The following is a 14,303-nucleotide window of genomic DNA, read 5'->3' on the forward strand; positions in this document are numbered from 1 at the left end:
TGGAGCGGAGAGCTGGCACAACCCGTCCTGGCTGAATGCCTACTTCCGCACAGTACGTGTGTGACATTAGCACAGGACACACTGGGCTGTGCACGCGCACTGGCGATACAGTACGTAGAACCGGCGCAGGATATGCGGGACCGAGGAGGCGTACTGGAGACCAGAAGTGTTGAGCCGGCACACCCCGTCCTGGCTGGATGCCCATCTTCGCACGGCACGTGCGTGGTGCTAGCACAGGATGTACAGGACTGTGCCGGCGCACTGGCGACACAGTACGTCGCTCCGGATAACACGGAGCCTGCCCAGTCACACGCTTCCTCGCGTGAGTACGGGGAGTTGGCTCTGCTCTAAAACTAGGCTCCGCCAACCACCCCGTGTGCCCCCAAATTTTTTATTTATTGGGGCTGCTTCTCGGCCTTCCTCCTCGACCGGCGTCCTCTGTGTTGCCGTTGCTCCTCTCCTGCCTTTGCATCTACCTTCGCCCATGGTCCTTTCCCCGCAAAGATCTCCTCCCAAGACCACATCTTCCCCACCTGTGTCCAGGGTGTTTGCTCCTGGGCACGCTGCTTGGTCCGTGTTTGGTGGGATCTTCTGTCACGGTCGTTGAAGAACGGGTCAGACCAAGGCGCAGCGTGAAATGCGTACATGTTTATTTAAACTATAAACACACGAACAAAACAACAAACCAACGACACGTGAAGTCCTAAGGCTAAACACAATACAAGCCTCAAACCGGAACAAGATCCCACAACTAACGAGTGCCAATAGGCTGCCTAAGTATGATCCCCAATCAGAGACAACGAGCGACAGCTGTCTCTGATTGGGAATCACACCCGGCCAAACACAGAACTACAACACCTAGACTGAAACATAGAAAACACAACATAGAACACCACACCCTGACTCAACATATAAGAGTCCTATAAGTCAGGGCGTGACACAGATGGTTAACTAGCAAATATATTAATTTTCCCCTCATATCTAAAGCTGCCTGATAAAGTTAGCCAGTTGATGGTAAAGCTAGGATGAATGTCACAGGCCAGATAGCTAACTCAACAGCGTCTGTTAATGTAATGGCTGGTCTGGAGTTCGTCTGAAATGTACCATAAAATTTAAGATGATAAGCAAACTGCATTTTCACCCCCCAAAAATCGATGTAGACAGATAGGAGACAATTATCTTCAAGTATATCATTTTGTTTTTCTTTACCTCATCCTCTCTTGCTCATGTGGGTAACTACTTCCTGATATTTGATTGATGGAACAATCCAGTCAACGGTTAGGCGGCTGTGGTTTTGGCAGAGGGAACTGATTAGTCAGGAGTAAAAGGTCCTGCCCCCAGAGTGCAAATCAAGATTTGACTTGCAAATCTCTGCCTAAAAATTTACAAACTTTCTACAACGTGACAACAGTGACAGAACTCAGAGCGCGCGCAGATTCAAAATCTGTAAGTGTATTTTTGAATCATAACAGAATATTGTCGTGACGTGCCTTTCATTATTGTGATAACTATTATTTATTGTATAATTACCTACTATGTTTAATTGTTACTAGATTAAATTAATCATGTAACAATTATCTCATTAGAAATTTGGGGCACCACGGGAAAAGTTGTTTAACGAGTTACCGTTTCCCGAATTAATTCTAAAGATATCTAGATATCTCTTATCATTTTTAACAATCAGTTATTAATCATTTACCTCATATCAGTCTCATTCTGAAAGTCGTAGGCTCTTTAAGTCTGCACGAACCCGGGTCTTACTGATCATTCCGTACCACACAAATTGATTTAATTATTTATTTACTAACTAATTTAAAATGACAACACAAGATACAAACACATACACGGTATAGGTAGGGATTAGAAACTTAATACGATGAAAATGGGTCGTGGATGGGTATTCCAGCATTACAATGACCCAAAACACACGGCCAAGGTAACAAAGGAGTGGCTCAAGAAGCAGCACATTAAGGTCCTGGAGTGGCCTAGCCAGTCTCCAGACCTTAATCCCATAGAACATCTGTGGAGGGAGCTGAAGGTTCGAGTTGCCAAACGTCAGTCTCGAAACCTTAATGATTTGGAGAAGATCTGCAAAGAGGAATGGAACAAAATCCCTCCTTAGATGTGTGCAAACCTGGTGGCCAACTACAAGAAATGTCTGACCTCTGTGATTGCCAACAAGGGTTTTGCCACCAAGTACTAAGTCATGTTTAGCAGAGGGGTCAAATACTTATTTCCCTCATTAAAATGCAAATCAATTTATAACATTTTTGACATAAATTTTCCTGGATTTTGTTGTTGTTATTCTGTCTCTCACGGTTCAAATAAACCTACCATTAAAATTATAGACTGATCATGTCTTTGTCAGTGGGCAAACGTACAAAATTAGCAGGGGATCAAATACTTTTTTCCCTCACTGTATGACTGGAGGTTTGATGATTTTCACATGGGTGTCATCACGCAGAAATCCTACGTTTTAGAACGGTTTTCAACCTATAGATATTCTCCAGTTCAATAACTGGCAGCGTCAGTAAAAATCCCACTTCATTTCGATTGACATCAACGTGTATTGGATTTGCAGACCCCAAACTATAGGCCAGGTGTGACTGTAATGGCGTTATCATGGTCAATATGTTGTGCACCATTGAGAGGGACACTAGATATGAGGGGATTCTATTCATGGCCAAGTGGTCCATCGAAGAGCTAACTTCACGGAGAAAATCCTCCAACAACAATTGAACCAATTGGACATGGGCATAGTCATGGTTCATGACCTCTACTAGCTTGCCTACCGACAGGAGGGTTTTGTTCAGGAGAGTAGCGTGTGTGTTTACAACCAGAATAGTGTCCTGGAGAGACCTTCCCACATGCTGCAACCTGAGTGCCTGTGATTGGATCTGTTGCTGGATAAGTGGCATCTCTTCAGTAATCTCCCTCAAATTTATTTTGACCGTGGCTAGACTGACTGCGTTGACGGCAGTGCTACCTAGAGCAAATAGTGACCCTACGGCTGCACCTATTGAGAGTTGCGCCCTGAGGAATCGTTTTTCTCGCCTGGGCTCTGCTAGTTTTGACTGTGTGACTTTGAACTTTTGGAGTTGGGCCAACATGTGGGCAGTGTCTAGCTGAGCGTGCTTAACTGCCTGGGTGATCCAGTCAGCCCCGGCCCAACTCATATGTGCCGCAGGGGAAATGTGTTGGCGGTACAGGTTCTCTGCATCTAGGCGGATTTACACCCTCTGTGTGTGTGCAGTTGGTTATAAGGAGTCCTGGTAGGCCGAAATGACTGAAAACGTGGTTGAGCAAAAGAACGGCCGTGGTTTCCGCTGTGTCATTGGGTGCGGGCAGGCACTCCAACCACTTTGTGAATGCGCAAGACACTGTGAGGAGATACTTGTTGCCTCTTGCCGACCTGGCAACTGGGCCGACCCAGTCGATCGGTATCGAGCTCCAAGGGTAAGACACACCCTTGCGCTGCAAGGGTGCTCTGTGAAGTGGCTTGGAGGGTTGAAACTGGCAGCAAATTAGACACCCCCTCACGTATTTTGCCACATCTTGTTCCATGTGAGGCCAGTGGGCCACCTGTCGCAATGTTTCACATGTAGCCTTGACCCCCCTATGGCCCCCACATGGCTCGTCGTGGGCATGAGCTATCATTATCCCCCTCCCACCTTTGTGTGGCGTCGGTTTCTGAAACATAAACCAGTAGGTCATCTACAAGTGTTAGTTGCGTACAGCGAACGCAAGTTGTGTGAGCCTGCTAAAGCCAGCTCGGACACTAGGTGATTGATAGGTTCAGACAAAAAAAACATGAAAGTGGCGAGGGACTCATTTTGGTGTTGCATTGCTACCAGGTCAACATTCAAGAATGAATGAGTTAGCAACACATTATGTTTGTGCGAAGATGATTCCCGCGGGTCGGCATAATTTTTAATGAATTGACGGGAGTAATTACATGCTCCCAAGAAGATGCGTACCTCATGAAGGTTAGCAGGCATTTTGATGTTGCGGACTGCTTGGATAGCCAGCTTAGCCCCTGCCATTCCTAGTTGGTTAAGAACATGGTCCATCTTGTTGAGGTGATGTGACCAAGTCTCGCTCCTCATGAGAACATCGTCCACATAGATTATCGTTCCCCTGGTGGCTGTATCTGGCATTGCCTTGTGCAGGAAGATGTTGAACTCTGTGGGGGAGGTCGAATACCCGAACGGGCAACGATTGAACGTGAAGAGCTTGTTTGAGGAAGAGAAAGCCAACTTGTGTTGGTCGCGCGGGTTGACTGTCATGGTCCAGAAACCATTCGTCACGTCGACAGTGGAGAAGTATTTGGCGTTTGTCACCTTTGGCAACTCTTGGTCGGGCTGTGTCATAGGCCAACGAGACAACGGAACCAGCTTGTTGAGTTGTCTATAGTCAATGGTAAGACGCCATTTACCCATTGGTTTCAAAACAGGCCACATGGGAGCGCTGTACGTACTGTTACATTCCCTGATTATCTATTTAGCTAATAGGCAGTCGATAATCTCTTGTACCGCCGGGTATGCTGCAAGAGGAATTTTGTATTTTCTCACAAACGTAGGAGCTGCTCCGGGTGGTGTAGGAATACGCACCACGGGAATACCCGTAACCCCACAATCCAGCGAGTCTGTTGAGCAGATCTCTCTGTGTTTGTTAAATAAGTCCCGCAACTGATGTCTTTCAGTGTCATTGACAAGTGCGTCTGCCTCCGTCAGTAGCTGTAGTACCTGTGCATGGAAACCAGGATATGGTTCAGCAGCATTGTACAGGTCTTCATCAGGTGATGACAGCTTGTCAATGGTGGGGGAATCATTAGCTGTTACGTCATCAGTGTGTACTTCACTTGCAGAAGAAGATGCCGTATCATCCTCCGTGACGATGGAGTATATCAACAGGTCGTTGTCAGAATTGACATCAAGCCTGAAAGTTGATGTGTCGTCTAGTGGCAATTACGGGAGTTATTGCGATTGCCTTTGACGGACAAGTAAAAAGCGTCCCTTCCTCACCACATAGGTCTAGGGAGGAAGGAAGAGGCCCAATCACGGGAACAACAAGTTCAAAATCATGGAATGAGTAATCAAGAAGAACGCAGTGGTGGCTTCCATCCGGGTGCCAGGTTCAGTCTTATAGAAACCTCTGTGGTTCTTGCCGATATCACCACGGCGGACTCAGTTATTACATTGCAAGCTTCAGGAATAGTCTGCCCGGATGCCATTTGCACAGGGTCGAAAGACAGGCATGTTGAGCTGGCTGCGCCAGAGACCAAAGAACTTGGTGTATGGTAACAAGTTTACACCCAATCTCACCAAAATGTCCGCTCCCACATAGACTGTATGCGGAAGGTTCTCGACAACCAGTAAGTAGTGAAATACTTCCATGTTTCCAATGCGGATCGATAGCGCACATACCCCTAAAGCGGTGAGTGTCATCTGGGGAGTCGTTCCCAGTGGGAATCTGAACGTTTTCGGAACCAGGAGGTGGCAGTTAGCCGCTTTTTAAATGTTGTTGAACATTTCCAAACAGATTGCAGATTTTTTGGACCAGGTTGCCATTATGGCATCATCAACCATTGTGCCGTTTAGGCACACACCGCCTATCAGTGGAGGGCTGTATGTATCGGCTGGTGATTCACCCAAGCTACATAGGACAACCTCATGTTCGGTTAGTTTCCGAGTTGAACTAGTCACCCTGTCATCTGTCACAAATTGCGGACTCATTACCAAGTTCACTGAGGGTATGTCAGTTGATGACGCCGAACTGCCGTCGTCGCATAACGTATTGCATGTAGCCTTCGATGAAGGCGGTGGTGTCAACGGAGTTATTGCGATTTGTGACCAGATTTGGTTGGATTTCCAATCCATCAGTGGTACCAAACGGTCTATTAACTCCATCCCAGTCAGCATCTGCTTGGTGTCAATGCTAGTCACGTACACAGGATGGACAAGTGACATGCTTTTGAAGTTTAGTTTTAGTAGGATACGCTTGGTAAGAGGCGAATTAGCCTGAGTGAAAGTTTAGTGTCGCATCGTTCTGTTTTTAACCAACGTTTTGCTGGGTCCACTGCCGTTTTGAGTTCATCCAGCAAAGTCTGAGATATGAGGGAAATAGTCAAACCCAAATCTATCAATGCATCACAGGTCAAATAGTCCTCTAAGACAGCTTTGAGGTATGGCCTGTTCGAGTTGGTTTTTCTTGTCATATCGCCAACAAAGTGGAGTGGGTTGCCAGAATGGAGTGGTGAGTTATCTGTGTCGATTTTTAAGACAGATTACCTTGTGCGTCGCAACATCTACAGTTGAAGTCGGAAGTTTACATACACCTTAGCCAAATACATTTAAACTCAGTTTTTCACAATTCCTGACATTTAATCCTAGTAAAAATTCACTGTCTTAGGTCAGTTAGGATCACCACTTTATTTTTAGAATGTGAAATGTCAGAATAATAGTAGAGAGAATAAGATTTCTTTAAGCTTTTATTTCTCTCATCACATTCCCAGTGGGTGAGAAGTTTACATACACTCAAATAGTATTTGGTAGCATTGCCTTTAAATTGTTTAACTTGGGTCAAATGTTTCGGGTAGCCTTCCACAAGGTTCCCACAATAAATTGGGTGAATGTTGGCCCATTCCTCCTGACAGAGCTGGTGTAACTGAGTCAGGTTTGTAGGCCTCATTGCTCGCACACGCTTTTTCAGTTCTGCCCACAAATGTTCTATAGGCTTGAGGTCAGGGCTTTGTGATGGCCACTTCAATACCTTGACTTTGTTGTCCTTAAGCCATTTTGCCACAACTTTGGAAGTTTGCTTGGGGTCATTGTCCATTTGGAAGATCCATTTGTGACCAAGCTTTAACTTCCTGACTGATGTCTTGAGATGTTGCTTCAATATATCCACATCATTTTCCTTCCTCATGATGCCATCTATTTTGTGAAGTGCACCAGTCGCTCCTGCAGCAAAGCACCCCCACAGCATGATGCTGCCACCCCGGTGCTTCACGGTTGGGATGGTGTTCTTCGGCATGCAAGGGACCCCCTTTTTCCTCCAAACATAACGATGGTCATTATGGCCAAACAGTTCTATTTTTGTTTCATCAGACCAGAGGACATTTCTCCAAAAAGTAAGATCTTTGTCCCCATGTGCAGTTGCAAACCGTAGTCTGGAGCAGTGGCTTCTTCCATGCTGAGCGGCCTTTCAGGTTATGTCGATATAGGACTTGTTTTACTGTGGATATAGATACTTTTGTACCTGTTTCCTCCAGCATCTTCACAAGGTCCTTTGCTGTTGTTCTGGGATTGATTTGCACTTTTCGCACCAAAGTACGTTCATCTCTAGGAGACAGAACGCATCTCCTTCCTGAATGGTATGACGGCTGCGTGGTCCCATGGTGTTTATACTTGCGTACTATTGTTTGTACAGATGGATGTGGTACCTTCAGGCGTTTGGAAATTGCTCCCAAGGATGAACCAGACGTGTGGAGGTCTTCGCTGATTTCTTTTGAATTTCCCATGATGTCAAGCAAAGAGGCACTGAGTTTGAAGGTAAGCCTTGAAATACATCCACAGGTACACCTCTAATTGACTCAAATGATGTCAATTAGCCTATCAGAAGCTTCTAAAGCCATGACATCATTTTCTGGAATTTTCCAAGCTGTTTAAAGGCACAGTCAACTTAGTGTATGTAATCTTCTGACCCACTGGAATTGCAATACAGTGAATTATAAGTGAAATAATCTGTCTGTAAACAATTTTTTGAAAAATTACTTGTGTCATGCACAAAGTAGATGTCCTAACCGACTTGCCAAAACTATAGTTTGTTAACAAGAAATGTGTGGAGTGGTTGAAAAACGAGTTTTAATGACTCCAACCGAAGTGTATGTAAACTTCTGACTTCAACTGTATATCATGGTCTCTAGACAAAGCCCTTGGGCTTGTGTCTAGATTGAGAGGGCCCTGGACTGGGATTTGAGTGAGGGCGGGGTTAAGGTGAACGTTTCCAACCTGGCAAATGGTGTTAATTTCGGGGGACCCATTCTCTGGCAATTTCACGCCTAGTCATGGTGACTTATCTTTTCCCTCTTTCTCAATTTTCTTTCACGGAAGTACATCTCTTATCAGAGCTTCTAGAGAGCTTTGGGTTACGTTTTGTTCGTCATTTTGTTACAATTGTTACGCTTGTTACCCTTGTATACCAAAGTAACATCTGACAAAAATATCTAAAAACACTGAAGCAGCAAACTTTGTCAAAACTTTTCAAAACTTTTCACCACGACTGTAGTGGCCAGATCGACCTCAGCGGGTTCTGTTTGGTTGGGTACGTTCTTTGTAGCTATTGTTACTGCGGTGGTCATCGGTGTGGTATGTACATGGTAGCCGCCCACTTGGTGCGGCATCAGGGACAGGAGCGGAAAAAGATGACGAGTGATTGCACCCCCCCAATCTTGAAAACCGAGGTTTTGGATGCATCAAAAGCTGTGCACGCAAGCTCTCGGAGTGCCTAGATTGGTAAACCAACGTGGGCAGTAGGGCCCAAGTAGTTAATGAAGTTGGGATCCATGTTTGACAGAAACATTTGTTTGAATGGTAATAGCTCTTCCATTCCTGTTTCAGTGAGCATGCCAAAGTAAGTTGAACGAAGCCTATGATAGTAGGCTTGTGGGTGTTAATTCCGAGCTTGTTTGACAGTGTTAGCCAGCGAGCTGTCGTGTTTGCGAGTCGCAGAACCACTGAATTCTATTTTCAAAGCTGTGGCAAGTTTAGCATAGTCGTTTTGCACATGTTGCTGTTGTAGACGGATGAACCTTGTCACGTGTCTGTTGGACATTCGCTTCAACAGGTAAAGCCTGTCAGTATTCGTAGTGTTTGGGTAGCTATCCAAGGCGTCCTCTATGTCTGCTAAGAATGTCTCAGTGTCATTTGGCTTACTTGGAACGGGGTCAAAGATGCAGAAGTTTTTGACGAGTTTGTCAAGGCGTTCCACGCCAAGTGCGCGGGGAGCGTCTGCTTCCTCCTGTGGGGAATTTTTGACCGAAGAGCCAAATTGAAATGTTGTTGGCGAAGAGGCGCCATGTTACTCTGGGCCGAACGACCAAGATGAAAAGACTGAGGGACCCCTAAGAGAGGTGAAGTCTGAAACCTCCTGCGTCTACACTCCTTCGTTCCCCAGGCTCCGGTTGCGAGCTTGGTTGCTCGGTTGGGTAGTCACGCGGTAGCACGTGGCTGTTCTGGAGTTCCTCCAGATGGTACCTAAGGGTGGTGTTCTGCTGCATCGCAGAATCCACTTGGGAGCTGAGGGTATTTATTTTAGTCGCAGTTGCTCCGTTCGGCCTCATACTTATCTGTCATGGTTTGCAGGGAGAGGTCTCGAGTGCGGAGCGAGAGATTCAGTGATGAGATACCCTCCACTTGCTTAGAGGTCAAGTTTTCCAACTTCCTCACCTGTGTTCTCTCATCGTTCATTCGGTCAGCGACTTCAATGAGTTCCGCTGTTTTGTCATCCAACTTGGTCAAGGTGTTCATTAACTGATTGTCTTTGGTCTGCAGCTTTTGGAATAGAACATTATTGCTTTGAGTGGTGTCATTTAAAACTGCTTGCAGGTCATCATGTTGGTCGCCCTTGTTTTTAGCTAGCTCGACAGATCCATCTAGTTTTGCGTGGACTTCGTCGTATTTACTGTTGGCTAAATCGAATTGTTCTTGTAGAAAACGGATTTGTTCGAGAGTTTTATGCTCGTTCTTCATCATAAGTGTTTGCCAGATCTTTTAATTGATGAGTTCTCAAATGCAGCTCCTCGGCTAGCAGCATCTTGTCTTGGTCAGCTTTTGTCATTAGCTTCCTGGTTCTCTCCACCTGTCCCTTCATCTCAATAGTTTCTTACTAGTGCTTCTGCTGAGCACAGCGGTATTGGACCAATGCCCATCTCTGCTGGTGGGCATAGTTCAGGGCTAAACTGGAGAGAACCTTTACAAGGCCTGTGCCTGCCGGCGTATTTTGGAGGACGTCAGTCGCGATTTCTGCAGTTTTTCGCTTATGGCATTGGATTTGCATCGCTGCTGAGGTCCGCGATCAATCTTTCTGTGGGTGAGGGTTCACTTATTAGCGGGGGAATGGATGGCACCCCCTCTGATAGCTTGCTCATTTTGATGATTATTAGTTGTTTAAACTTATGTAAGATTTTGGGTTTTGAGTCGTTGGAAGCTGCAAAAACAATTTTATTCGGTTTACAGACGTCAATGAATCATCAATACTGGATCAGTAATGTTGGAGTTGGCTTTTAACGAACTTGCAAAAGCAATTTTAATGGATTAATCAATGATAATGATCAATCATACCTGTAAAGGCTATCTGGGAATTAAACTTGAATTAACCTAAAAAGCGTTGCTGTATCTAGGTTAATGTGGAGAAAGTTTAAAATGTCTCATTGGTTTGAACAAATACATTTTGACCTTATCCAAATGACCAACCCTGAAAAAGGTTTGTTTGGCGATTCACCTTCCCGGATAAATCGAATGAGACAATGATAACCAACCAGTTGAGATTGGATTGATATCATACAGTGTAACCCGTTGTAACAGTGGGTTAAGTGCCCTCACATTAATTGTTTAAAAAAAAACAGAGGTCGCTGATCGCAGAAATCAAACGGGAGTCCCGAGGGGCGGAACTTCCGTTGGAACAAAGGGATAAACAAAAATGGCTGCTCTCCCTTCATTAGCTTAGCATCAAGTGCAAAGCTACCCTACTTGTACAGGGAATCTAATTTCCACGCACACAAAGGGTCCCCTTTTACAAGGGAAGGGGTTTATTAATGACGTCTCACGTTAACCCTTTCGGCGATTCTTTTGCTAGCAATGTTTTACCGGAACACGAGGAAACATAAAATAAATGTTTTTGCCGTTGGTCTTACTCACGCTACTGAAGTGCGATAGACAGAGAGATAATACTTTGCTTCGGCCAACAACTATATCTTCTCAAATTTCTTTAATTGACCGGCCCATATGTCCTAGTTCAAGAAATGAATACTGACCGAGTCTACTCGCTTCTGAAACGCGAGAGACAGATATAGTACCACGTTATGGGCAACGAGTATATTCCACAGAATCGCTAAATCGGCCGGCCCATATGTCCTGTCTCGTAGCATTCAGTAATCCCCTACACACTGACTTTTCGTCAGATATACAACACCGGAGTCAATCTCTCCCTACTAGTCTGGATGAAAAGGGACCACACACACGCCACTCTCAACAACAATCCTGCCTACAGCGCTATTGGTGTGCAATGTATCTTGCTACACAATTCCTATAGACTGAATTCAACAGTAAGGCCTAGTTCTATCTTAGACTCCTCGCACGGGGGCTCCAATATGTCGTGACGTGCCTTTCATTATTGTGATGACTATTATTTATCTAATAATTACCTACTATGTTTAATTGTTACTAGATTAAATGAATAATGTAACAATTAACTCATTAGGAATTTGGGGCACCACGGGAAAAGTTGTTTAACGAGTTACCTTTTCCCGAATTAACTCTAAAGATATCTAGATATCTCTTATAATTTAACAGTAATTTATTAATCATTTACCTCATATCAGTCTCATTCTGAAAGTCGTATTCTCTTTAACTCTGCACGAACCTGGGTCTTACTGATCATTCTGTACCACACAAATTGATTTAATTATTTATTTACTAACTAATTAAAAATGATAACACAGGATACATACACGGTATAGGTAGGGATTAGAAACTTAATAAAATGAAAACGGGTCCCTAGCGGAGTAACACAATATGACACTTGTTACAAAAGTTGGCAATTTAAAAAGGGAGAGAGCGAGAGAAAACATTTGGATACACATGGACCTACGCTCATAGTAATCCTAATAATTTGCCAAGAACTGCTGCCCGTTTGTTAAGAAGTAATGCATGTATTTACGTGTTTGTCTTCGTCTCTGTTGGACCCAGGCCTTCGTGGGAAGGGTCGATTGGGCCTTCTCTTTTCGGATGGCCTTTTAGATGTAAGGCTCAGATGTAAGGCTCAGATTGTCCACAAGACGTCACAATGTCCTTCTTCTTGGTCGTCTGTTTACTTTCACTCGTTCTGGAAGTGGTCTTCTGAGGATGGCTAATCAGCCACGTCGATGAGCCCCTGTGGTGTGATGAGAGCAGTGTAGTAGACAATGGTTTGAAGAGAGTAACAGGATGGTCCCACTTAAATTCACCTTCTTAGATACAGTACTTAGAACAGCTACTCAGCCGTAACATTGATTGTTAGTGGAGGCAACTTTGTCGTCTTCACCTCGTGTTGAGTTTTAGGGTCGGGACCAATATGGACAAAAGCTGCAGCTTGAGGTCCGTCTGATCTGATAATTCTTATCTCAGTCTTTTATGCACTCTGGTAAAGAAGGGCGTTTCCGTCATACTGACACACTCTCTGAGCTCCCTCGGGCGTGGCTAGTTCTGAGGCAAAAGTATTATTATCACTATGATTTTGTTAGAAAGCTAAAATCACATTCCTATCTTCACAAAAACATTGTCTTCCTCCTTGATATTTTCTACACAACGTAAAGGATGTAAATCCTCTTCAAGTCACAAGGTTTTCATAATAACGCCTTTATACAATTTTTTATGACATCACAAAATATACATTAATTTTCCATATTCCATTTCTCATCATTCCCAACGTTTGGATGTTGAAATATATTGTCCCAATGTTCATTGTTGGATGTTGAAAACAAAGGACATTCCTTTCACCATATTAGAGGGCCAGAGATAGCTTCTCCTATCTCTAATTTATGGCAGTATTAAGGTGTCAAGACCGGCACAGCCCCCTCCCTCCTGTAGGTAAGAGGGTCTGGTTGTTGTCGGCCATTTACCAAGCCGATATGAGGCCTTTGATCCTCACCCAGGGAGAGTCATGACAATATTCTGAAAATATATGTTTGCAAATCTTATTGAATGTATTCAAATGTCAAGTTACGAGTTTTCAACCATTGTAAAATCTTTCACACATAATGCTACAAGCTTGCGAAATTAATACAATTTGTGAATCGTACTTTCAACCATGAATTTGAATGTGCGACCACGAAATTCAAAATACAAACTCACGTAGTTCTGACTTTATAATCCCATACTGGGGACCTTCAACAAGTCTTTTGAGGCCTGTGGACGTCCTAGAGCGAAACAACCATCATGTAGGTGTTTGTGAGAGTCTCACCTTTTCGCAGAGGGGTCATATTTGTGGTCCTCTGTAGCTCAGCTGGTAGAGCACGGCGCTTGTAACGCCAAGGTAGTGGGTTCGATCCCCGGGACCACCCATACACAAAAATGTATGCACGCATGACTGTAAGTCGCTTTGGATAAAAGCGTCTGCTAAATGGCATATTATTATTATTATTATATTATTATATTAGTGTGTATCCTAAACTGTTCGGACGCTACAGACAGAAGTTGGCAGATCGGCTGTACTGACTTCAGACGAGTCCCAAGACACAAAACGGAGAACACCAGTGAGTTCGTGACAGTCTCAGCTTTCCATAATAGTTTTTAGGCCAAACCGTTCGGACGCTACAGAAAATGTTGTGAGAAGGACCGATCTTCGGGATGTCTCATGGTCTGACAAACACTGCTCTAGCTCTGTCACCTTTCATCGCAGATGCGGAAGTGCGACATAGGATCCGGATATCTTTAGCTTAAACTGACAGATTTTTATGGGGATTTTTGTATTCTGCTCATTCGATTTCCGCGGGGGCGCAGACATCGACCTTAGGGGGGTAAGCAACTCCAGTGTAGATTTGGCCCAGTGTCTGGTGGAAAGCAGACTGAACCAGGTTTTCCCCTCGGATTGTGCCTGTGCTTAGCTCTATTCCGTTTCTTTTTTTATCCTGAAAAACTCACCAGTCTTTAAAGATTACAAACATACCCATAACATGATGCAGCCACCACTATGCTTGAAATTACACTGGGCGAAAAGGTTCCATATCAGGGGATATCTTTACATGGCACGTTTTTGATATTCAAGAGAATACAGACCATTTCCAATGCATATTTTGAGTTTTGTGGATATGCGCCATATCCTGACAAATTCTGAATCCAGATGTCTTTTAGACATATGATATTGGGATTATTCCGAATATCACACATGGACATTTCCTATGGCCGGATATGGACTCATTCAATATCCTAAGATATACAACATCCTATTTTCTCTCTTCATGTTGATACTGACTGTATACATCACATCTTTGTGTTTTCTCAGCACATTCAAGATATGATTACAGATATGCGACTCTTGGCTGA

Source organism: Coregonus clupeaformis, chromosome 10, assembly GCF_020615455.1.
Source record: "Coregonus clupeaformis isolate EN_2021a chromosome 10, ASM2061545v1, whole genome shotgun sequence".
Classification (NCBI taxonomy): Eukaryota; Metazoa; Chordata; class Actinopteri; order Salmoniformes; family Salmonidae; genus Coregonus; species Coregonus clupeaformis.